The sequence below is a fragment of the Bidens hawaiensis genome, unplaced genomic scaffold (genome assembly GCF_021521415.1).
Source record: "Bidens hawaiensis isolate Kalapana, Puna unplaced genomic scaffold, B.hawaiensis_p1.1 tig00002153_1, whole genome shotgun sequence".
Lineage (NCBI taxonomy): Eukaryota > Viridiplantae > Streptophyta > Magnoliopsida > Asterales > Asteraceae > Bidens > Bidens hawaiensis.
The window spans coordinates 2,508,818-2,534,613 of NW_027491115.1; the positions used below are offsets into that span (position 1 = coordinate 2,508,818).

Consider the following 25,796-nt stretch of genomic DNA (forward strand, 5'->3'; position numbering starts at 1 on the left):
TGCAATCAACTTATTATGTCGACGGAATTATGAAGCACTAAAGTATACGCGGGGAAACGCTTGCTGGAAAAATGGATTAACATGAACTACGCCGCCGGAAAACTTTGTAGTGACGGCCGGACTACACTGGCCGGAAACCGATGTGAAAACAGTTCGCCGGATAATATTGTTACACTCGCCGGAAAAACGGTTATAACACCGGAAAACCGTTTTAACCGGAAATCTCGCCGGAATCGTCAAAAACATCACCGAAATTATAATCGATCACAAATTCAAATTCGAAATCACTCGTATAAGAATCCTAAACAATCATGCACGTCGAACATCAACCGATTTTGATCCGAATCAAACAAAACTCAACACGAAGAACACGAACGCTTCGGAATCAAAATCGAATACAATCGGTTAACGTTTTAACACAATATTCAGCGATTAGACGTAGAATCGATCACCGAAAGCTATGATACCACTGTTTTTCCCTATGAGGATCGATGAACTTGATATTGATCTACGAAACCGTAAATGCACGGCGAATGTTTCGGTACGTTTCGGTACTAATCGGTCAACGAAAACTACCGAGTGCGAAGACCATATGTAAATAATAACTCGTTGAAAAATTCGGCAGAGATTTGGTACAATATGTGTCTAGTAAGAAATATCGGTTGTGTGTAACTGCCTAGCCTCACTTCTAACTAACTGAATATTTTTTATACTACATCACACATTCGTTAGTCTAACAAACTCGCATTGGTTACATACTAATCAGCTCATTTGTTACCTACTCGACAATCACTTCCCCGTTCGTTATAGTTGACCTTCATGCACATTCGTTACGTAAGAATGCTCCCATTCCTTCATTCGTTATGTTCATTCCAATCACAGTCATTCGTTACTATCTTGCCATGCTCATTCGTTATGATCTTTGTTTTCCACATTTGTTAGCCATGCATGTCATACTATCCAACCTTCATTCGTTAAACTTGTTTCCTTCCCATTTGTTAACTTTTGCATGGACAAAGCAACCCGTCGGTTTAACTCCCAGCACTTGTCACATTCCATGTACTAACAAAGCGAGACTTTACTAAACAAGAAAAGCCCCTTCTATCTTCTTAGTAGAGCGCGCTAGCTACAATCAAACTCAATTTTCGCCTTGATCGATACATCAATCTTACTAATAAAAAGGGTCAAAATGCGCTCAAGCAACCTCTCTTACTAATATAATAAAAGGGCCTATCTAAGCCCTATGGTTGTAAAGCTATAGCTCGAAAGCCGGACATACCTTCTATGTTTTTAGTAAAGGGCCTTTTCAATAAGGCTCGAACTAGGCGCTCACGTTTTTTGGCTTCCCTAAAATAGCAGATTTTTTAGTTGTTAAAGACCCGCCCCTTGTTTCAGTCAGAATGAGTCCCCAGGACCCGGGACATTGGCTTCTGCCAATAGTGAACTATTAAGGATCGCGTCCCACGCATATTCTACATTATAGCCTGCAACTGATTCAGCTTCCGCTTCTGGGATATCAAACGGAGCTCGATTAGTTTCTGCTAGACATGAAATAAAGAACATAACCAATACAGGGAACAAGGGAATACCGGACCATATCTGCTTGTGCGCCATGACAATCTCACTTGAATTACGGGGACCTACACATATTAGTACCATATACCGGGGTTGCTAGAACCACACGTGCAAGTTTCCCTGCATGTGGCTCGTCCGTGATAACTTCTTCGGATTTGCGTGAACTTGCGGACCGATCACTAAGTGGGGATGCTTCCTCCAGCAAGAGCGAACCTTTTCGAAAGTGGCTAGGATTTAGCGCCCCTCTCCTAGCCCGAATCCAGCCAGGTTCTATTGATCATGTCCCCTTCCCAACAGTTGGAACTTGTCTTGGGGCGTCTTTGGCTTTACGAGAGAAAGCTCGCCGTAGAAAAAGGTCTTTCTCTTCCCGTCCCGGGTCATAGGTGCGTCCATAGAAGAGGAAGTTGCAATGCATCTTGCTCAGCAGGTGTGGCTTGGAGTGAGAGTGTAGCGGGGGTATGGTAAGGAGGCCAGCAGAGAGGAAGGCAACCCGGCCTACTAAGCGCAGCCAAGCTAATATGCGCCGGAGAAAGCCAGGTGCCATAGGTAAGCTCTATTGGGCCAGGGGCATTGATTCCACATAACGAATAGGCTAGCTCTATCGCTCAATTACCTATCCTGTGCTCGAGAAGGCCCCTCAGTTCCTCGGCAGCACCTCGAGGTGCATTTAGTTGTCTTACATGATACTCGGGATATTACCCACTCCATGGATTGACACCTTTTGCTGATCCATTCCGCCCGCCCGCCCAAACACGGCGCCTTTTCTCATTATCATCTTCCGCCCTTTCTTTCCTTCCCGCTATTCATGCATGAAGATCGTCGTATGTATGCTCGACTTTGGGTGTCAGTGCTAAAGTATAGGTAGGAGTACATTATGGCAGGATCCGTCACCTGGGCAAACCAACCCTCCTCTAAGAAGAATTGTGCTATGCCCCCCATCCCTATAGAGCGAAAGAGCTACCTGGTGATCCCTAGGTTGCAGCGCGTTCGGTCGGTAACTCCTCGCGCCGCTGCCGCTGTTTCTAGGACTGACCGATGCCTCACCTACACAGGTACCTACCTAGTGTCGGCCGCACATTCAACATAGCGTTTGGACTCATGTTTCTTCCAGAACCAGGGGTCTTTGGGCCTGTTGCGTACGATTAGCCAGCCTTACGACGACAAAAGGATTGTAAGCCCCCCATGCTACGGTTCCCTGCGGTCCGAACCCGGTGCCGCATTAGGTTAAGGAACTAGGCGACAATAGCTCCTCCGCATCCCAAAGCACGTTGCCCTCCTAGGCGTGCAACACTAAGTAATCCAAGCCAACCCACATTATTGACTAACGGTGGATAATCAAATTTCTTAGATATACTAAAGACAACTCCATGAATGAGCAAAATGAAAGATCTCTAGGGAAACCGCATACGGCGACCCCACATACGGCTCTCTGCAGGGGAATCTCCATTCACTGCTTCCCTTAATATCCTCCCTTTACCACATCATGGGGGTTTACAAGAGATCCCAGAGGCTCTCTCGGAAAGGCTGCTATACCATACCTTTTGACTTAACTCTACTGTAGTAGTCACTAGACTCACTGTAGTAGTTCGTCCGGCTGCTCTTGCTGAAATCATTACTCTTCATTCTCCCGTGCTCTAGCAATTGCGCTCCCTAGACCACTACCATGTAGTTGGGTACGGACAATCAATCCGGGAATCTAGGAATGAATGGGGATCCCTATCAATATCAAAATGAAGAATATAGAATGAAATAGATTACCTTTCTCTCACTCAATAGATGCATCTGGTCTGATACGGTACAGTACAACATGAAACAATGGAATGCAATGGGATAGATGGTAGAGGGCTACCTGCACCCAAAAGCGATGATTCACTGTCCCCTTGTCCATAGGGACCTTGTGGCATATAACCGAAACGACTCCCGCTAGATAGCCGCCCCTTTCTCTCTTTTTACAGCCTCGTGGACGGATGATAGAAGGTAAGTTACAGAACGGGGAAGTGAAGGCTCGCGAAGTAGGCGGCAAGCAAGATCTACTATTAGTCAAGCGCTAGCGCGCCCCTCTCTCTAAAGGGGCGTAAGCACTCTACTAGCTAGGGGATGGGATTCATTCACTTGCATTCTTGCTAGACTACAAAAAGTTCGAGTCTTAAGCCCCTACTACTGCTGTGCAGCCTTTCCTCGGGTTCATAGTGCCAGGTTTCCCGTTTACCCACAACGGAGGAGCCGCCCCCACAAGGCAAGCAGCCACGGGTCATAACGCACTCTTCGCACAACAAATCCACTTTGAAGTTGACTTATTCGCTCGGCCAATCGTCGGAATGTGTACGATATACTATAAGGGCCCAATATCTCAATAGCACCTTTATCTAAAGCTTCAAATGAAACTTCATATCCAAAGCACATAAACGATCTGACTAGAAAGTCATTAAAAACTTGATTGAAGAACCAGCATTTTTTGAAGAAGCTATAGAGTCGATTACAAAAAGAACTAGTTTGAAAGGCTCGTTGGAATTGATCCGCTACTGGATTTACATTATACGCAACAGAAGCACCTGAAATACTAAACGGAATAGGTATTAGTTTAGTAATGGTTGGATCAGCAAACTCGAATTCGGCAAGAATCTCATTTTCTGGTAGTATGAAGGAATTGGCCCAAAAATTGGATAGCGGTGAAGACGCTGTCGGGCTCCGGCGGCTGACTCAAGTGCACCCCCGAACCACGCCAAATGGTCACCTATTACACGGCTCACTTACTCTTCCTGGAGTGCTGGTACCTATTATTCGTCGGCGGGGGCGGTCTAGAAGATTGGTCCGCTCCGCAAAGCTTAGCTTTTCGGTTCACTCCCCTCCATGTGGGAGGCCTTATTAACAGTCTGCCTCCTTTCTCTTGAGGGATTATCTCAATCCCCGAGCTCCTGCTTTCTTTTTGCTCTTCACCGGTGCTCGTAGGATGTATTGTTGGGTTTTAACAAGATTATCAAGGTCATAATATCCCAATTTTATGAAAAACGCAGCGGAAATTAGTTTTAAATCTTGTTAATTTCATATGATAAAACCTATTTTACACATGCAAAACCCAAGCCCCGATCCAAATACGAAATACATACTATCAAACACATGCATATCACTATAAGTCCATGCATGTTATAGCTACCTTTCAAATCCAAGGAAGAGGAAGGAGATGATGATGAAGAAGGCAATAACTTGAAATGAAGCTCCTCAAGCTAGCATACCCCAAGCTTTCCAATAAACACCACTTGTAGCTAGGATTTAGTAACACTTGACAACTGCTCTTGTTCCTTGTTCTTAGCCATCCAAGAGAGAAAGGAGAGGGAGAGGATTTTTCCTCTATGTGTCTTATGTTGTACTTGTGTTGTTCTTGTGTGTTATGTTGAGAGAAAAGAAAGAAATGAAATAGTCTTTCAAAAATTACACCACCCATTTCCACCAATGGACTTCTAAGCATGTACCCACTAACATAAAGATAATAATAAAATAAGAGAGGAGAGTGGGGGGGGGGAGCACCTCCTTCCTTTCTTGACTTTATTATATAACCTTTCTATATATATATATATATATATATATATATATATATATATATATATATATATATATCTATGTTATAACCTATATTGTAGGTAACATGCTTGGTAGCCATTATTCACATATTGTTATTTAACCATCTTAAATAACACTATGGAATGTTCTCTCATAAAATATAAATCATCCATATGATTTATTTATTATACAAGTACATTATATTTAGAAACCCTTTCCAAATAACATAAGTGTTAATATTCATTTCTTATGATCATATCATATATAAACAAATATTATTGGTGTTTGTCTAGCTTGTTATTGGGTATGACCCGACTTGGATCATGACGTACTAGCCACATTAATAATAGTATGTGTCTTGGGCATACCGATTCCAACAATCTTCCACTTGCACAAGTGTGACATTTGAGCCAAAACAAGGTACATCTTAATACGTATTTACCGATTAAGCAAATAAAAGCCTTTTGCGTAACAAACGAACGATTAACCGAACGGGTCGGGTTATGACCCAGATATCTCGGGGGGCCATCTATAAGTGATATATGTTTAATACAAGCTAAAACATTAGAAATATGGCCTTAGTTTGATAGCAAACAAGTTAAACGAAAATATGCTCCTTTAAGTACCAGCTACAGATTTAAACGCGAAAGATAGTTACAAACCAAGCATTATATCATCCGTTAAGCCGAAAAAGACTTACCAAAAACTTACTTGAAATGTTTTAAGAGATCCGTGAAAATATTTTTGATTTTTACAAATATATAGTATGTTTTTATAATTTTACACAAAACTAGCCGAAAAACACTTGTTTTCGCGCTGTTTAACGCACCCGATAAGTTTTTCGCGCCAAAAACCGAACCCGAACTAAATTTGGACCGGGCTTTTCGTATTTGGGCTTGAGAAACCAGATCATTGGGCCAAAATAGCCCATCATGGGCTCAATCTTTCTTCCGATCGGCTAGCCCAACCCACCCCCCATTCTTTTTATAAAACTTGTTTTACAAGCTTGGTTATTCATTTTGGTTTATAAAATTTGAGGTCCAAGCAGCTGCAAGCTGAATTTCCAGAAATCCTTCAAACCCTAAGGTAAGGAGCTTAAATAAGTAGCTTTTGTACTTGTTTAACCTTGATTAATACCATAAAAACATGTCTTGGTTACTAAAAATCATTCCTAAGCATGTAAAAATCCCAAAAATAGTACATAAACATGTTTTGATCATACACATGTAAGGAACCTGTTTTTATAGGTTTTTTGGCCATAAACACGGATTAAAGGGTTGAAACGGCGTTTTTACGGTTCAAAAGTTCGTTTTTGTGCACTAGTCGAAACCCTAAGTTAAGGGCTGTTATGTTGATGAAAAATTGCTTGGTTTGTGATATAGGACTTGTACCTAGCTGTCTTAGAAGCGCAAGAACCTGAAAACTTGATTAAAAAGTCAAAAACGAGCCAAACCCGCTAAGGTAATGCCGAAACACTCGCTTACGGGCTATTTAGGTTAAGGTTGTGATGTGCATATTTTTAGGCCTTGAAATTTTTCAGGGACATCAGTGACCATGTCAATGAGTCCCTGTTCAAATTTGGTAATTTTTTGATCACCCGAGAATATTTGGCGAATTTATTACCGAATTGGGACGTTTATTTGGGAAAAATAGCTAAAATACTTCAAAAATTATGAAATTTTTCTGGGAACTCATATTTGATGTATTTTGATCACATATGAATTTTTGGATCATATGGAGAAGTTTAAAGGTGTTTTGTTTATTTACGTTCGTGTGAATTTTTACAACTGAATTTGGGCCGAAAAGAATATTGCACGAGCTTTTTACATTCTGGAATTGATACAGGTTGTTTTGGGACATGAATTGAGAATTCAGGAATTTTTGTGGATTTTTGGAAATTGTTTGGGGTAAACGGACGATTTTCAGACGAAATATTGCTGATAAAATGAATTTTTACACATTAATAAATCAGTAAATAAATTCCAGAAATATTTTTATAAAAATCTACATATTTTAATTGATAAGTGGTTAAATTTTCATAATTTAATGATTAACGGTTAATTAATTATACTAATTTGAATATTAAACATATTCAGTTTTTATAAAAACCGGCAAGTTCGCGACTAACGAACCTGCGGGAATATCAAAACACCAAGGGTGATCAAAAATCATATTTTTGGAAAAATTAAGTGAAAATGAACTTTTCTATGAGAAACCTGTACAATCCGGGTGGATTGTGCGCGTTTCTTTTTAAATCAAACATAAAGATATTAAAGTATTAATATTATTTTAATATTGATTATAGAAACTACTGATAGGTGATCCTTCTTTATAACTTAATCATTTTGTTAACCAATACATTTACCCAAGCTTATTGTTTTCTGAACGCGTAAACGAACAACTTGGCCCAGCCGGGAAAACGGGAATCAGAGCCAAGTTCAGTTTTAAGTATTAGACATTGAACAACATCACAACCTAAGCCTATTGCCACTTTCTGGGCGTTCCAGCTACACCCAGATTAGTTATACAGCCCAGTTTAGTGTTGAGATTATAATAATATTAAAGTATTAATATTATTTTAATATTGATTATAGAAACTACTGATAGCAGACCGAACAAACCACGAGCTAATACAATACTGATTATCTACTAAACCGTGAGTTTCATGACCCCACTTTTAAACTGTTTTACGAACTTTTGGGGTGAAAAGCATGTTTGATTACCTGTACATACCTGAAACATGTATTGATGTGAATTATCTAAGTGCTAACACACGAAAGTCCCCACGATCACAGTGATTAACTTCGAGCCGGTGGCTTGTGAATAGTACTATTGGTTTGACAAACCCAAACGGAATCGGCCTAGTTGCCGTGTCACATAGCGCCGTTTGCACATAACCATAGTTATACAAACAGGCTATGTAGTGTTAGACATAGCTACTAGGGCATGTTGTGGGCGGAAAGGGGCCACAGTGGTTGACGGAGCGTGGGAAATGGATGCACGCAGCACATACAATCAAGGCTTCACTGTAGCTTAGTATAATTACATCATTTACATACATAAGTACTTATTTCATGATTACAAGTGTTGACTTGTGAATACTCATTACTGTTTTCTTGAAACTCGTGAAACTCACCAACTCTAGTAGTTGACCCGTTTTAAACTGCTTTTCAGGTGTACTTAAATCGGAATGATTTGGTGATCTATTACTTGCTCAAGATGTGTGGTTGATACTATGTGAATAGAAGCAAAGACGTTAGTAGTAAGAACATATAGTTAACGAACTAGTTTTGTTTGTATCACCTAGACTGTAAAACAATGATAGAACAAAGAAATGTAATATATTTTAAATTAGTTTGTAATGTTTCTTTATAAACAATGTGTTGATACCAGAGGTGTCTGTTACATTCCCGTTTTACGCTTCCGCATTGTGCTAGTCGGGGTGTGACAACAAGATACATAGAAGTTGATGCAAGTAGCAAATACCACCTAACTACGGTTTACTACCCTTGATACGCATGACGAAGTGCCATTCAATAACATCATCCCCTTCAAGTCCCTTACTTGAAATGATTTAGGTACATCTTTCATTTATCCTTTTGCCCCATTCTCTGTTGATTTAACTTTCAGGCCTTAGACATTTCACTCTCAACGAATAAGAGGGACAAATCCCCTCTTGACAACATACGTCTCTCACAATCACCTTGTACCATATCTGATCTTAGACTTATGTACTGTCATGTTTTAGAGCATCGAAGAACTAAGTCAAAGTACATTATTCGGTGAATATCAAGACCTAATATGTATCTCAGGTTGGAGGATACTATGATATTCGCTTTTACTCAAATTTACTTATGATCAATCACAAGGATTCCATGTAGTAATATTTGAGAGCGGGTCAGTCCAATATTTATAACCCATAAATATCAATGAACCTTGGCAGCAACCCTTGCTCTATATTTATATCCCTTGAATATCCACCAATCCAAGTTCATAATAGTCTTACCATCATATTTGTTCCCACAAACATGAGCGACTACGGACATTTAAAATAAGTAACTTATTCACGGATTTAAACATGCTAAAATGGAACATAACTCAAAATGTCATAATCATTAACCATAATCATATGAATGAGTGAAAATAACAATTGTTCTAATATCCAAATACAAAATTCGATCATATCCAATCACTAGAATATCAAAGTCCTAAGACACAAGTATGACCCTCATGCTTTGGCCTTTCAAGGAGGTTCGTGAGTGGATCCGCAATGTTTTGATCTGTGTGAACTTTGCGAATACATATCTTTCCCTTCCAAGAGACTGCCCCACCATTCTTAACGAAAACATTTCCCGATTGTGATCTAGAATCATCTCGATCGGTTTGGAAACTCGCATCCGTGTAACCCTTTACAACAAGTTCCTCCTCACCCGAACCGTATATTAGAAACATGTCCTTAGTCCTTCTAAGGTATTTCAATATACTCTTAACCGCCATCCAATGGCTACTTCCCGGATTATGTTGGAATCTACTTGTCATGCTTAAAGCGCATGATACATCCGGTCTAGTGTATACCATTGTATACATGATGGATCCAATAGCCGATGCGTATGGGATTCCATTCATTTTCTCTTGCTCATCCATTGAGCTTGGACATTGAGACCTACTCAATATCATTCCTCTTTGAATAAGTACCAAACCTTTCTTAGAGTTCTCCATCTTGAACCTCTTCAAGATTTTGTCAATGTATGCACTTTGGTTTAAACCTATCAACCGCCTTGATCTATCCCTGTAGATCTTTATTCCCAAAATATAGGCAGCTTCACCAAGATCCTTGATAGAAAAACAACTTCCAAGCCATGCTTTTACACCCTCCACGGTTGGAATGTCATTCCCAAATAGTAGCATGTCATCAAAATACAATACTAAGAAGGTAATGTTGCTCCCACTAGCTTTCTTATACACACAAGCTTCATTACCATTCTTGATGAACCCAAATTTCTTAACTTCTTCATCAAAATGGTGATTCCAACTTCTAGATGCTTGTTTCAATCCATAGATTGATTTCTTTAACTTGCATACTTTATTAGGATGTTGTGGATAGACAAAACCTTCGGGTTGAACCATGTAGACATCTTCCTCAAGATGCCCATTTAAGAAAGCGATTTTGACATCCATTTGCCATATCTCATAGTCATAATATGCGGCTATGGCAAACAATATCTTAATAGACTTTAGCATTGCTACGGGAGAAAAAGTTTCATCATAGTCAACCCCTTGAGTTTAAGTGAAACCTTTCGCTACAAGTCTTGCCTTATAAGTATCCAGGTTTCCATGCATATCGGTTATCTTCTTGAAAACCCACTTACTTCCAACCGGTTTGGAATTAAGAGTTGGTACAACCAAATCCCATACTTGGTTGTCATGCATGGATTCCATCTCAACGTTCATGGCTTCAAGCCATTTTTCACAATCGGATTGTGACATTGCATCACGGTATGTGGTGGGTTCATCCGAATCTACCACATAGCACCATCCATGAAAAATCCATATCTTTCGGGTGGATGACTAATTCTACCAGACTTGCGAACGTTTTATGTGTCTTGATCAACCATTTGATCATCCTCAACACCCTCTTGTTGATGGTATCAACCAAATGTGTATCGGCTTGTGGTTCTCGATCCTCCTCGAGTTCCACCATTCTACTAGTACCATCCATAAGGAACTTAGTTTCCATGAACTCGGCCTTTCGAGCAATGAATACCTTTTGCTCAGTTGGGTTGTAGAAATAATATCCCACAGAATCCTTGGGATATCCTACAAAGATACACTTAGTGGATTGACTTTCAAGTTTGTTTTGGGTGTTGTTCTTGACATAAGCCTCACAACCCGTATCTTTAAATATGATAACGATGGAGCCCTTCCATTCCATAATTCAAAAGGTGTCTTGTCCACTTTCTTGGTTGGGGCCATATTTAGAATATGGGCCGTGGAGAGCAAAGTGAAACCCCAAAATGATAGAGGCAATGTGCTTCTAGCCATCATAGATCGAACCATATCTAATAAAGTTCGATTTATCCTCTCGGACACACCATTATCTTGCACTGAATCCTCATTGTGCTTAACCCAATCGTTATGGTCTTGGACATCGTCAATGCTAGGTTCATCGGGAATAGGATCCCCTAATACGTAGTATTTCTTTTCTTGCTTGATAACGATTCTCAAGTTTCGATACCAATCCATAAAGTTGGTATAGTTTAGATGATCCTTGTCAAGAATAGATCTTAGTGATAGGTTATTAACGGGTGGAATAATAACGTTAGGTGGATTGTTGATTGCGGCCATCTACAAATATAACAAAGCTTAATTTTAGTATTTTCGATATCAATTATTTTAATCAATAATACCCTTTTATGTCTCCAAGACAATTAATGATTAAAATCTAGAACCCAACGTTACATTCAAATAGTAGTTAGGTGACCTTTATCCTACTATTTAAATTAACAAGGTAGTCAACGTTTGACGATTGCAACCCTTTGCAACTTCTAGTTTTATGGGATCGGTTAAGCATCTCATGCTTAGTTGGCATGTTTAATCCCATCAACACCATTGTACGTCATGCTTTGGTGACCCTATTCACATGGTTTCCAATTTAATTCGTCCTACTTACACACACGTGTGAGTTTACACATACAAGTGGTTAGGTGACCATTATCCCACAAATATAGCAAACCCACCTCGAACTCACAAGTTTCCTCTAATGCGGTTAGGTGACCTTTATCCCACATCGAGTTCCCAAGTGATTCGAGTGTTGTATAAAAGGATGGTGTTCAACTTATTTTATAAAAGGGATTTTAGTTTTCAAAATTCCAGATTGGAAAACCTTTTATGTACCTTTCATTTGCATGCATTCAAATGTATGGTACTTAGTTGAAAAACCCATTTTCAAAGTTCCTATTAATAAAACCCATTTTATTATGAAATCATTAGCCTTTAATAAAACCAATTTTTATTACCTAATGATTTCTAAGGAACCAATTTTATGCTAGTTGATTTTAAGTTGTTAGCAAACCATATTGCAATAACACAAACAAAAGTAAGTCAACCATGCAAGCATAAAACATACAACCACAAGTTCATAACCATAGCCTTCTAATGTTGACCACACTTTTTGACCGAAGACAAGTGTGTCAAAAGGTCACTCCTAAAAGACCCAAAAGGACATGAGCTTGTGTCGGTGAACTCCCACTTGATCCCGCATCCAAATGCTCCAAGTGTTCAACCTCGTGTTGTAGTCTCCATCATTTTATTTTGGCTCTCTTCCTTGCATCTTCTTTTACAAAACATATCCTAATACATTTTCTAGTAAAAGAAATGCTCCGAATTTACTAATTATTACAAACCAATTGAAAGAAAAAATAGATTACAAACCCAAATAAATGTTACAACCATATTGAATGAACAAAAAACCACTTTGAATGAACAAACAATCAACAAAAACATTCAACCAAACACAAGGCCATGGCTAGATTATGAATATCTAATATATATCCAAATATGCAATAACACAAGACCCAAATGGTTCCCATTAACCCTTTGAAACTTTCGGCCGAACTTGAAAAAAACCGAAAGTTCCGGGTTTTGTTCAAACAACACAATTAATCATTCAAATGACTTAATTTTTCAAGATTACCACATGCATGTAAAGTATAACCTTGAAAAACAATGGGGTAACCAAAACCACTAAAATTTTTGGCCATATGGTAAACCCCACCATATACCCGAAACTTTTTGGGTCTAATGAAGCACGCATCCGTATAAACGGCTCTTGATGCCATTGTTGGGTTCTAACAAGATTATCAAGGTCATAAAATCCCTATTTTATGAAAAACGAGCGGAAATTAGTTTTAAATCTTGTTAATTTCATATGTATAAAACCTATTTTACACATACTATCAAACACATGCATATCACTATAAGTCCATGCATGTTAAAGCTACCTTTCAAATCCAAGGAAGAGGAAGGAGATGATGATGAAGAAGGCAAGAACTTGAATATGAAGCTCCTCAAGCTAGCATACCCCAAGCTTTCCAACGAACACCACTTGTAGCTAGGATTTAGTAACACTTGACAACTGCTCTTGTTCCTTGTTCTTGGCCATCCAAGAGAGAAAGGAGAGGGAGAGGATTTTTCCTCTATGTGTCTTATGTTGTACTTGTGTTGTTCTTGTGTGTTATGTTGAGAGAAAAGAAAGAAATGAAATAGTCTTTCAAAAATTAGCACCACCCATTTCCACCAATGGACTTCTAAGCATGTACCCACTAACATAAAGATAATAATAAAATAAGAGAGGAGAGTGTGGGGGGGGGGGAGCACCTCCTTCCTTTCTTGACTTTATTATATAACCTTTCTATATATATATATATATATGTTATAACCTATATTGTAGGTAACATGCTTGGTAGCCATTATTCACATATTGTTATTTAACCATCTTAAATAACACTATGGAATGTTCTCTTATAAAATATAAATCATTCATATGATTTATTTATTACACAAGTACATTGTATTTAGAAACCCTTTCCAAATAACATAAGTGTTAATATTCATTTGTTGTGATTATATCATATATAAACAAATATTATTGGTGTTTGTCTAGCTTGTTATTAGGTATGACCCGACTTGGATCATGACGTACTAGCCACATCAATAATAATATGTGTCTTGGGCATACCGAGTCCAACATGTATCACTCATCCCGCTCCTAAGGTCAGGAGTCTTCTGTGTGTTAGAATCTTTACGGGAAGGAATCGCTATGTTGGTTGAGAATTGCTCGGGAATTCCTTGATAATGATAATGACTTTGCCAGGTTCTAGTGGGCTACTTTTCTTTTTTGTCGATTGAGCCACTCTCCCTCATTCCACTCGTCTTGCCCTCTTCACGAACTTTTACAATCGACGCCATAGAGATAGCCAACTCAGTTATCAAAAAAATCAAGAAAGGGAGGTGTGGAAAAAGCAGCTGTGAGAAGCGGAAAAACCATAAAAAAACGACGATTGTTCGTGGAGGTTTCCACAGGTTCTGGCAAACGAATCACAATTACTGGTACCTGGGAGCATACCGATGGAATGAACGAAATACGAACAGTTAACATAATATGGTCATAGATCTTAGGTTGTAACTTGATCATGAGCGAATTTGTTGATGTTGCACCCATCAAGTATGGAAAGTGTCAAACATTGGGAACTACCCGTGGAGGATTTAGGAATAAGAACAAGGAGAAGTGATAACCACTTAAATGGAGGAATCGATTGTATTTCGTCCTTTGTTCCCCATAGCAACTGGGGATCAAAAAGCACCAAATTTGATGACTTATTAAGGGAAAGACGAAGTAAGAGCATGCTATTGAAGACGTTGCAAGATATGTCGGGGAGGCCTCCGTTGATCGGGTACGAACCAAATACGAGTCCAAAGGCAAGGTAAGAATAAGAAAGGGTTTAGCTAATGGAGATATTAACTCTTCCGGGAACCAGTAACGCGTAAACCATGTCAAACCAAGACCGATCAATATCCGAACGGAACGGATTCGAACTTCTCCTAGAATAGTTTCGGGTGCGAAATGAAATTCATAGGATATATTTATGAGTAATTCAAAGGATAACTATAAAGATTTTCTAGGATTATTATGTAACCCCTTTTCCTTTGACCAACTTGTCCTCAAACCAACCTGTCCTCCTCAAACCCATCTGCCTCTAACCCGACGTGGTAAAAGCAGATCACAGCGATTGATTACCTGCAGAACGCGCTGATACGACGCACTTTCGCGGGTTCCCAGCTCTCTAATCTGCGTTATGTATGACTCATAGGTACATACCCCTAAAAGTCGCGGCCTATGCAGCTCGCTCCAGATTTTCGGGTAGTGGCGTAGAATAGACTGGGGATGAAATCCATCCTCCGCCAAGGCAGCTTCTACTTAGTTTTCCCCTGTCGCTTGAGCGTAGACAGTGGAGGCCATTCGTATAAGGTCATCGTCAACTCCAAGATTGAGCACCGAGTACCTGGTATACATGACGTGGCGCCTATACTCATCGGTAAGTAGAGGCTGGGGCAATTGTGGGATAATAATGGAGGCAGGTTCCGGGATTGGCGGCGTCTCTTCTTGAGGAAGAGGAAGGGGCTGCCCTGGTGGACTAAGCGGGGGTGGGGGGGGGGGTTCCCCGCGTCACACCAGGCTATGACAGGATGCAGAATACCCCCCGATATTATCAATATCAATAAAAATAAACAAAGTAGGAAACGAGAGCCAGAGTAAACCCATAAATAATACCAACACTTGAATAAAGAAAGGGCGCACGAAAACAGCAAGGAAAGAAGGATACATCTAAGATCATGGTGTAATCCCATGAAAAACGAATCCATATTGAAGCCGCCCCATGGAAAGCACGAAGTGGAGCGAAGTAAAGTCTTCAAAAATACTGAAGGACAATCCCATTCTGTTGGAGCAATTATGAGGAATAGCCATTATAGAGCATCTATAGAACTCATCCACTCCACCAATTTTGCTAGTAGAAAAGATATAAATCTCATAATTCAAATGAAGTTATCCTAACCAAGGCTTCGCCTTGTTCACATCAGGGGCTCTAGGACTCGAACCCAATTCTTTTCGCTACCCCCCTACAGAGCATTTCTCTTCTCTTTTCTATGAGTATTGATTCTTAGCTACTTTTCTACTATACAGCTACGCTACGATCTTTCTTCTCTTATGAAATTTCTGGTGACGGTACACTTCACTTCATTTCACTACACTTTACTCTCCTTTCTTACTGAAGCCTCTTGCCATCTGGGTTCCACAGAATTAAGAAGTTCGTTAGTCATGATTTGCATTTTTGGTTGAGATAAAGAAAACCACTCCTTAAGTCCGTCAAGCCTGTAGGAGTAGGAGCAAGCTAATCCCTCCATCAGTCCAACCCCGGGAGCAAGGAAACTACCAAAGCAAGTCATTATGGGTCAGGAGAGGCAGAAGAAGAATTAAATAAAGTAAGGAAGTCCTGGGGTTGGTGCTAGTGGGTATGGGCTTGGCTTGACCCTGTGTTCTCGGATCGGAGGCGAAAACTGGCAAAGTTCATCAATCAGTGGTGGGGTGTTCGTAGAAAAGAGGGCGTTGCCCAACGAGTGGCAGATTTTGATGGAGTCTCGCTTGGATGCTGGGGAGATCCATAGATCTGGATAGAGTCCCCAGAATAGCAGTACTTAGTGACTAGGAGCGGAGATACCTTTGCGCATTCTTTTTGTTTGATCGGCCGATCTTCCTTCTTTCTATAAGCAAGCTGCTTTTTCCGGCTGTCCAGGGGCTGGGCGGCTCTCGGTTCTTGAGGGGGATTAGGCGGCAGTTGAAAGAGCTGCTCGAAAGCTTGACGAAGAAGCGTAAGCAATAAGGCTTATATATAATATTCTTTTTAGTACAAGGGCTTTTTACTAGTCAAGTGGTAAGGTAGGGCGCTATTCGATGAAGAAAACATCTTTTAGGATAGTGGTCCAGGTAGCTCAGCTGGTTAGAGCAAAGGACTGAAAATGCTTGTGTTATTGGTTCAAATCCACTTCTAAGCGGGTCAAGGGTCCAAAGGCCGGATTTTCAAATTCAAGTGCAAGAGTAAGCCAAAAAATGTGAGTGCTCCTACACTATACGACTTTTTGCGTCGCCCTATCTTGCTCAAGGCGTTTTCAAAATAGTTATATATTTAAAGTGAAATTCTAGAAAATATATCAAAAGAGTAAAAGAAAGAAAAAGAAAAGAAAGAAAATCAAAAAGGTTTCTTAGGTTCTCGCGTACCTGTGCCCAAAAGGAAGGGTGAGTTTGGTTTAAGTGTTCATCGATCGGGTGGATCTATATGCTTCGGGGTGGTGAGATGAGGTGTAGCGCAGTCTGGTCGGTGCATCTTTTTTTGGGTAAAGAGGGCCATAGGTTCGAATCCTGTGACCTTGATGTGCGGCATTCCATCAGCAAATACTCAAATATGAACATCCATCGACCGTTACCACTTCCTCTTACTCGTGACTCGTATATGTAGCAAGTACACGAGACCTTTCCAGTTTCTAAGCAACTTTGCTTAGAAACCTTTACTTAGCAAATGTTATTCATTTTAGATAATGAAAGCATTCCTTACTACCAACCCAAAGAAATATGGCGTCTCTAAGATATATGGTTTACGCCGGAAAGGTACGAAGTTGGACTAATTTGGAAACATTAGGCAATTTACTTTATACCTACTATTCTGTCTGGTTTATGGTTACCAGTCTGATTTTATTAGTAGCCATGATTGGGGCTATAGTACTGACTATGCATAGGACTACTAAGGTCAAAAGACAGGAGGTATTCCGACGAAATGCTATTGATTCCAGGAGGATTATAATGAGGGGAATGACATATCTAGGAAAATACCTTAATATTGGTTTAAATCCACTTCGTGAGTTGGCCATCTTGGTCATATAGATGTCTTGACACTCTTGTTTTCTTTTCTTTGTTGATTCCTCTCAATGAAATTTTCCATGTTGCACTAAATTACTTATGAATGTATGCATGCAGTCCGGGAACACTTTGGGGTAAACAACCACTAAACAACTCCAACAAGAATAGGTAAAAAGATGAAAACTTCTCTACCATTTAGATCGGAAAATTTATAGAGGAAATCCGGTTATAAATTCCCAGAAACCTGTAAGATCCCGAATCCCGTGAATCCTACAGTTGGTAATAATACAGGAAACTTAACACAGGTTTTAAATCCAAGACAGTTCATTTCATTTCAAAACTAGTTCAGAGTATAAAATCAGCGTAAAATCATAAGTACTGAAACAAGTTCCTAAAACCCAGGAATTATGCCCAAAACCAAATTAAATATATCTTGTAATAATTGAAAAGAAACTGTGTTCATTATTGAAATCCCCAACTAGATATGCCTTCAACCGTCCAAGTAGTATCGAGCACGTCCAAGCGGTAAGTGTCCATCTCTTAACCTGAAACTCACACTAACATACACACAAAGTCAGCTTGAGCTGAGTGAGTTCAAGTTTTAATAATTGACATTTATATAAATCATTCCAAGAGTTTAAATATAATACGGGATACGGGCAGTTAGGCCATAATAAACGATAAGTAGTCATACTTATATATCTATATAATTATATCCCTATGCATAACATCCAAGTAATAACATCAGGGTTGAGTACACGTACAACCCAAACACGCAACATTCGATCCGATGGTGATCAAGATCACCACCCACCGTATGCAAACACAAAGTAGGCATACACAAACATCCATAGTAAGTAATAACTAACTAACATCACTAATCATAGGCTATAATATAACATACATGCAAACATACATAAATATCATTCCAAGACATAGCCCATGCAAAATAATTTAAACGGTTCATCAAGCAAAATCAGTTAGGTGTGTATGCTAGCCCAAAACTTGAAAAGATTGAAAAGGGGCATCATGAACTCACCTGACATGAGGCACCAAGTCACCACGAGCTAGAGGGACCCTAAGTAATTCCACAACTCACGTGCCTGCCGGATTATAGACAATAGTCACTAACGACACCGAAGGGACTCGTTTATCCTATGAGGCGTTCTAATATGGTTCAAGTTACCTAAAGCCTCGACCTCACCAAGTTCGAATAAAACAGCCCCTGGGGCCTGATATTTACCAAAACGACCCATAGTTAGTCCCGAGGACAAAGAATTCCCAAATTACCCCCGGAAGCACTAGGTGAGACGAATATGCACGTTTAAGAGTTGTTTAGGCACTTAACATCCAAATCAGCCCCGTGTGGACACAATTTGATAAATTCAGAGCTTACTAGCCCACACAACACTACACGAGTTGGATGGGTCGGTAACTCGCAAGCACAACGCACCAACTATTCAATAAACACGAATACGCGTTGTACCGACCCGTTTGAATAACCGACAACCAATTCAGCCCCAATACCTTAAAAAAATAGTTTCTTACAGCAAACAATTAATACCAAGGCTACAACATTCGAATTGGTTGTTAATTCTCTCAAACGACGCGCTAAACACCACAATGCACAAACTAGTCAACCGAATACTAGTTTTCACTTCATCAACAATTGACCAATCTAACGAATGCCAAAATTCATGATATTAAAGTATGATGTACAAGACATACCTAGGAAGATTATGTAGTGAAAACCTTAACCAAAACAGCCCCGAAAGTGCTTGAATGGACAGCTACCCGGTAAGCCTAAAACAAGCGGTTTTACGATCAATACGCGAGATATAAAGGTGAATTAGGGTGTAAAAGACTAGCAGGGATGTAGCACTAACCTTGAATTAAAGTTTTACACCTTAATCTTGGCTGCAAAAAAGAAAAACGAGGGTGGGATGGCTGCTGCTTTTGCCGATCGGACTGCACAAAGGGGAGGGCTAGGGTTTTGATCATATTATAAAAATGTTATACTCTAGCCCCTAAAGTTGGAAGGATGCAGCAACTTTGAAGAAAAGTAAAGTAATTTAACGTACCGTAATGACGAAAAGGTCTCTGAGGAATGCCGGATAAATCCCGAGAGATGTACATACTTCACATGCTTTAAATCGTTTTACTGAAAATAACGGGCGTTACAAGTCCACCCCCTTAAAATGGGATTCGTCCCCGAATCCCGATGCAACAGGAACAATTGTGGGTAGAGTTTCATCATTTCATCCTCGGATTCCCAAGTGGCCTCGGAGCCCTTACGATGCCTCCACTGCACCTTCACCTGCCTGACCACCTTATTTCTCAAATGCCTTTCCTGACGGTCAAGAATCGCGATAGGTTCCTCAATGTAATTCAACTTACTATCAAGCTCAATATCCCCAAGAGGCATGTGGGTCTCCTCATCTGCCAAACATTTCCTCAAATGAGATACGTGGAAAGTAGGATGAATCCCCGCGAGCTTATCAGGCAATTCTAGTCTATACGCTACCTCACCAACCCGTGACAAGATACGGAACAGACCTATGAACCTCGGACTAAGCTTCCCCCTCTTACGAAAATGAATAATACCCTTCCAAGGAGAAACTTTTAGCATAACTCAATCACCAGCCTCGAACACTGTAGGCCTCCGCCTTTTGTCCGCATAGGACTTTTAACGATCCTGAGCGGCCTTCATGAAAGCCTTAATCTTATCAATATTCTCAGTCGTAGCCTCAACCACCTCTAAACTACACAACTGTTTCTGACCAATGGAGCCCCAACAGACTAGAGTCCTACACCTCCGTCCATACGACATCTCAAACGGTGGCATCTCAATTGTGGCGTGATAAGTGTTATAATAAGAAAACTCGACTAACGGTAAGTGGCGATCCCAACTACCACTAAAATTAATTACGCAAGCTCGCAACATATCCTCGAGAGTCTGAATGGTTCTCTCGGATTGACCATCCGTCTACGGTTGGTAAGCGTTACTAATGAGGAGTTTGGTACCCATCTCCTCATGAAATTTCTTCCAAAACCTGGAGGTGAAACGCGTATCCCTATCCGAAGCAATAGATACATGCACCCCGTGCCTAGAAATAATCTCACGAATAAACATGTCGGCCAGCTGCTCAGAATTATAAGTTTCTCGAATTGGCAAGAAGTGGCCGCTCTTAGTCAATCTATCCACGATTACCCAAATGGTGTCATAGCTACCCCTAGGAGTACGAGGCAGTTTAGTCACAAAATCCATCATAAGATGCTCCCACTTCCACTCAGGTATTTCCAAGGGTTGAAGTTTCCCGAAAGGCTTCTGGTGCTCAGCCTTGACTTGTAGACACGTCAAACATTTACTCACGTACTGAGCCACCTCATACTTCATCGCAGGCCACCAGTAATTTTTCTTCAGGTCTTGGTACATCTTGGTTGCGCCCGGATGAACGGAATAGCGCAACTTGTGTGCTTCATCCAATATCTTACTCCTGAATCCCCCATACCTGGGTACCCATAAACGACCATCCTTATACTTTACCCCTTCACCGACGTCTTACAACAATTTTTCCTGACCCCAAATACGCTCTGACATAATCCACTCCTTCTGTAAAGCCTCATTCTGAATGATGGCTATATGTTTCAAAATATCGGGTTTGAGAATAAGCTGGTAAGATTTCACACGAATGGGTTTCGGTCTCTCTTTCCGGCTCAACGCGTCTGCTACCACGTTAGCCTTACTAGGATGGTACATAATCTCCAAATCATAATCCTTAATCAATTCTAGCCACCGACGCTGCCGCATATTCAGTTCCTTTTGCTCGAAGTAATACTTTAGACTCTTATGATCGGTATAGATGACATAAGGGATACCATACAAATAATGTCTCCACAACTTATGCGCAAATACAACCGCCACCAATTCTAAATCATGGGTAGGATAATTTGCCTCATGAGGCTTCAACTGCCGCGAGGCATAAGCTATGACTCGACCCTGCTGCATAAGAACACACCCAAGCCCCTAGTAAGAAGCATCAGAATAGACAACCAGATCATCAGTGCCATCAGGCAACGCTAAAATTGGAGCATGCGTCAACCTGTTCTTTAGTTCAAGAAAAGCCTCCTCTTGCTCAGTACCCCAAACAAACTTAACGCTCTTCTTAGTCAACTTGGTCAATGATGAAGCGATTTTCGAAAAGTCGGGAATGAAACGGCGGTAATACCCCGCCAAGCCCAGAAAACTACGAATTTCAGATGGAGACTTCGGAGATTCCCAATTGTTCATGGGTTCCACTTTTGTAGGGTCAACCAAAATACCACTCGGGTTAATAACATGACCCTAGAACTAAACTTCGCGTAACCAAAAAGAACACTTAGAAAATTTCACGTACAACTTATTCTTTCGCAGAGCTTCCAAGACTTCCGTGAGATGATCGGCGTGATCGGATTCGCTTTGGGAGTATACAAGAATGTCGTCGATGAACACAATAATAGAACGATAAAGCATCGGCCTACACACCAGGTTCATAAGATCCATGAACGCAGCCGGTGCGTTGGTCAAACCGAAATACATCACGAGAAATTCATAATGTCCATAACGAGTGCGGAAGGCAGTCTTAGGGATATCTTCCTCATGAATTTTTCAGCTGATGATACCCGGACCTAAGGTCGACCTTCAAGAACCAACTAGCTCCTTGGAGCTGATCAAATAAGTCGTCGATCCTTGGTAGAGGGTACCCATTTTTCACAGCGAGTTTATTCAATTCATAGTAGTCGATGCACATCCGCATGCTACCGTCCTTCTTCTTGAAGAACAACACCGGGGCACCCCAAGGTGAGATGCTCGGTCGAATAAAGCCCTTATTGAGCAAGTCTTCTAATTGAGCCATAAGTTCTTTCATTTCGTTTGGTGCTAGACGATAAGGGGCTCGAGCAACGGGTTTTGCACCAGGCACAAGGTCTATCTGGAACTCGACCTCGCGATCTGGCGGCACATCAGACAAATCATCTGGAAACACATCTGGGTAATCCAGAACAATAGAACATCACCGACGGTAGCCACCTTGGTTTTCACGTTTATAGCATACGCCAGATACTCCCCGCACCCTCGCTGCATCAGTTTTCCCGCCTTAAGCATGGGTATAATATTTGGTGTTGCACCACTCCGATCACCGAAAATAGTGATGGAGTCCCATCCAGGGCCCTTAAACGCACAAGTTTCTGACCACAAACGATCTGAGCATCAACACTCGCGAGCCAGTCCATCCTAAGCACCACATCGAAACAACCAAGTGGCATCAAGTACGGCCACACCGGAAATCTATACCCAGAAAACTCAATGGAACAACCCTGAATAGCCCTATACACGGAAACAGACTTTCCTACGACGACCTCAACCTCAAACACATTGACTACGCGCTCGGGTGATTTATTCAACGTGGAACAGAAAGCGGTAGACACAAAACTTCTAATGGCACCTGATTCAAATAAGACCGAAACATGTAATTCAACAAGTAAAAAGGTACATGGAATAATATCACACTACTACTTAGCTACATGATCACACATACGTTTTTGAAAGAATGAGAAATTAAGAATGGTAGATTATACAAATGAAAATTGAAAAGTACCTTACACGACGTCCGAACCATCCTTTGCCTCTCTTTTGGAGATGTTGAAGGACCTAGCCTTGACTTTCGGTTTTTCTTCCATCTTCCCCCTCGAGGAAGTCCCCTGATCGGACTCGACAATTTGATGCCAAGTGGCCGGCCCCCTTACAACGGAAACAAGTCAACGACGAACACTCGTAATGGGGGGTGTCCAACCTTATCACATCGAAAATAGGAACTAGATCCAAGCTTACATTCCCCCTTGTGCGGTTTCCCGCACTTCTTGCATTTACCAAACGCCGTATCCCTCTTAAAATCCAAAGTCTCAGTCTTTACCCTCTTCTCAGCCGAATTAAAGTTGTTTCCATCGGCCGCTTACCGTATGAATTTGAGTTCCATGTCTTCAGAGTCTCGGTCGGTGGTAACTTCTCTCTCTCATCATATAATGTGCCCGCTAGGGTAACTACCGAATGGAACGAGCTCATGTTGGTGGTCACCACGCCCCTACGAATATCCACCGGAAGACCCTTCACATACTTTTTAATCCTCTGGGCTTCGGGAGTAACCAGATCGGGACATAAACGAGCCATCTTATTAAATTTTGTGGTATACTCCCGATGCGTCATACTGCCCGCCTCCAAGGTCAAAAAATCCTGCTCAATCTTATCCAATTCGTGTAGAGGACGAAACTGATCAAGAACCAACTTCTTCAACTCATCCCAAGTCATCCTCCTAATAGAACGATCACCCATAGCTTGCGCCAGATTATCCCACCAACACAGCGCCTCAGAACGAGACGAGGCAGCAGGATAAGTCACCATGTCTTCCCCTTTACACTTACTCACCCTCAATACGGCCTCCATCTCCCTCACCCCCTGATGTGCTGCCAAGCCAAAAGCGAAGGCAGCTCTCTAGGTCCCTACCGACGCTGGAGTGCGAAAGCATGGGGAGCGAACAGGATTAGATACCTGGTAGTCCATGCAGTAAACAATGAGTGTTTGCCCTTGGTCTACGCGAATCACGGGCCCAGCTAACGCGTGAAACACTCTGCCTAGGGAGTACAGTCGCAAGACTAAACCTCAAAGGAATTGACGGGGGCTGCACAAGCGATGGAGTATGTGGTTTAATTCAATACAATGCGCAAAACCTTACCAGCCCGGGACATATAAACAAGAAAAATTGTCCTTGACGGGATGGTACTTACTTTCATACAGGTGCTGCATGGCTGTCATCAGCTCATGTCGTGAGATGTTTAGTCAAGTCCTATAACTAGCAAAACCCTTGTTTTGTGTTGCTGAGACATGCACCTAAGGAGAAAGTCTTTGCAGCCAAAGTCAGCCAAGTGACGTGCCAACGCTACTAATTGAGTGCCAGCACGTAGCTGTGCTTTCAGTAATAAGGTAGCCGGCGCCTTTCAAAGCCTAAGCCCTTTCTTTTCTAGTGTACGCTTTAGTTTGATTGCAGCTAGCGCGTTAGTGCTTGACTAAGAAGATGGAAAGGGCTTTTCTCGCTTGGTTAGTAAAGTCAAGTTTTTGGCCTTATCTTGCAGGTGACGACGACGTCGAGTTGACGGCAGAGAAAGACTGGGCATTCAGGCGACCCGCCCGGTGGTATGGTACATAGTGGGTTTAGGATGGCCCGCCACCAAAAGGGCTCCGAAACAAACAAAAAGGTGTGTGCCGCACTCACGAAGGACTGCCAATGACATACTGGAGGAAGGTGGGGATGACGTCAAGTCCGCATGGCTTTTATGGGCTGGGCCACACACCTACTACAATGGCAAATACAATGGGAAGCAAGCCTGTAAGGCGGAGCGAATCCGGAAAGATTGCTTCAGTTCGGATTGTTCTCTGCAACTCGGGAACATGAAGTTGGAATCGCTAGTAATCACGGATCAGCATGCCGTGGTGAATATGTATCCGGCCCTGTACACACCGCCCGTCACACCTTGGGAATAGGTTTCACCCGAAGCATCGCACCAATGATCACCCATGACTTCTGTGTACCACTAGTGCCACAAAGGCTTTTGGTGATCTTATTGGCGCATACCACGGTGGGGTCTTCGACTGGGGTGAAGTCGTAACAAGGTAGCTGTAGGGGAACCTGTGGTTGGATTGAATCCTTCATGAATACATGAACCACTTTAACAAAGAAGCCCTCAATGTTAACAACCAACTCGATTCTATTTCGTCCTTTATTCCCCAAAAGAAACCTCACGGCAAGGCCTAGGAAAGCCCTCATCTCTTTTTCGTGGTCATCGAGCTCGTCGGAGAAATGAACCCTCCCTTATTCGTCTCTCTTATCGGATAATGATCATTAGGTGAAGTGGTTGAATCATCGCTGTTCTTAACCGAACTAAGCATGCCTTTACGCGTGTGCCCGCAGTTTATTGCAGAGAATTGGTTGTTGATTGCAGAGAATCAGTTATTGGCATTTCATTTCTCCCCTAACTTGTAGTCAATCTCACTTCCACTTGCCTGAATCGGTACCCTTTGATATATGGAAGCATGAGTTGATACTTATTTCTTACTTGTGCTTTAGATTTGATTGAATGAAGGTGGACGAAGCATTGGGTTTTG

The 25,796-nt window shown here is 41.3% G+C and overlaps 1 pseudogene; it reads right to left on the bottom strand.

Annotated features, from left to right (window-relative positions):
- Positions 1–14,016: 14,016 nt before the first annotated feature.
- On the bottom strand, positions 14,017–25,458 carry LOC143608439 (putative tatC-like protein ymf16 pseudogene; annotated as a pseudogene).
- Between the last annotated feature and the right edge of the window lie 338 nt (positions 25,459–25,796).